General features: G+C 44.2%; 1 pseudogene; it reads right to left on the reverse strand.

Annotated features, from left to right (window-relative positions):
* Positions 1-663: 663 nt before the first annotated feature.
* On the reverse strand, positions 664-990 carry LOC147616176 (secreted RxLR effector protein 161 pseudogene; annotated as a pseudogene).
* Positions 991-1,281: the final 291 nt, after the last annotated feature.

The raw sequence follows: 1,281 nt of genomic DNA on the forward strand, positions 1-1,281 counted from the left end.
TGTGTGTGTTTGCTTGCTAGGGTTTGAAGCTCTCCTTTGTTGAGCAAGGATCAATCGGGAGTGAAGCTATTGATGCAGGTTGAGAGAGAGGAGAGACACAGACATAGTATCTGGTGGTACTTAAAAGAGTACCTTAATAATCTTTTAGATAGGTATAAAATGCATATACAACCCAGCCCTTAAGGGCGGGCACAGGCACTGCACTGGGCACTGCCCTTTATCCCAACAACCTCCCCCCTAAAGGCAATGTGCCCAAAGGTAGAGGAAAAGAATCAGCTAAGTTTAAGTATGTACAAAGCTGAAGAGACTATACCTATCCAATACCCATCGTTTGTTTGCAATGGTTAAACTGCTCTGCTGGAAGACTCTTCGTGAGAGAAGGTCTGCAGGGTTTTCATCAGTGTGTACCTTGAGCAGCTCAATGCTCTTGTTGCTGCTCTCAAGTACCTCCCTGATGAAATGATACTTCACCTGTATGTGTTTTGTTTTTGCATGAAAGACAGGGTTTCGTGCTAACATGATAGCACTCTGACTATCACAGTGAAGGATAGGAACCTTGGTGATACCAAGCTCAGCAACCAAACATGACAACCATAAGGCCTCTTTGCATGCCTCAGTGGCAGCCACATACTCTGCCTCTATAGTAGACAGTGCAACACACTTCTACAGCCTAGATATCCAAGAGACAGATCCCCCTGTGAAGGTAAACACGTACCCTAAAGTGGACTTCCTGCAGTAGTCTGCATGTCTAGCATAGTCTGCATCCGTAAAGCCAACGACAGATGCCTTCTGCTTACCAAAGTAGATGCACAAATCCCTTGTGCCCTTGAGGTATCTCATAATACCTTTCACTGCTTTCCAATGCTTCTTGCGAGGGTTTGCCATCATGTACCTGCTAACCACTCCCACTGCAAAGGCAATATCAAGACGTGTAGCAACCATGGCATACATCAAACTACCAACATCTGAAGCATATGGAATCTTGGCCATTTCAGCCTTCTCATCATCAGATGTAAGGCTATCCTCTGCACTGAGTTTCACATATGGAGGCACAATGGAACTCCGATTGCTTTCCCCCCTTCCATATTGAAACGCTGCAAAATCTTGGATAAATACTCCTGCTGAGATAAATAGAGTAACCCCTTCAATCTATTTCTGAGTATCCACATTCCAAGAATGTGATTTGCATCACCAAGATCCTTCATGTCAAAGCTGCCATGTAGATTCTGTTTTTCAATGAATCCAAGGCATGAGTATCCTTGCCAAGTAATTAGTATGTCA

This window comes from Cibotium barometz, chromosome 39, assembly GCF_041138505.1.
Source record: "Cibotium barometz isolate CiBa-2024 chromosome 39, ASM4113850v1, whole genome shotgun sequence".
NCBI classification, from domain to species: Eukaryota; Viridiplantae; Streptophyta; class Polypodiopsida; order Cyatheales; family Cibotiaceae; genus Cibotium; species Cibotium barometz.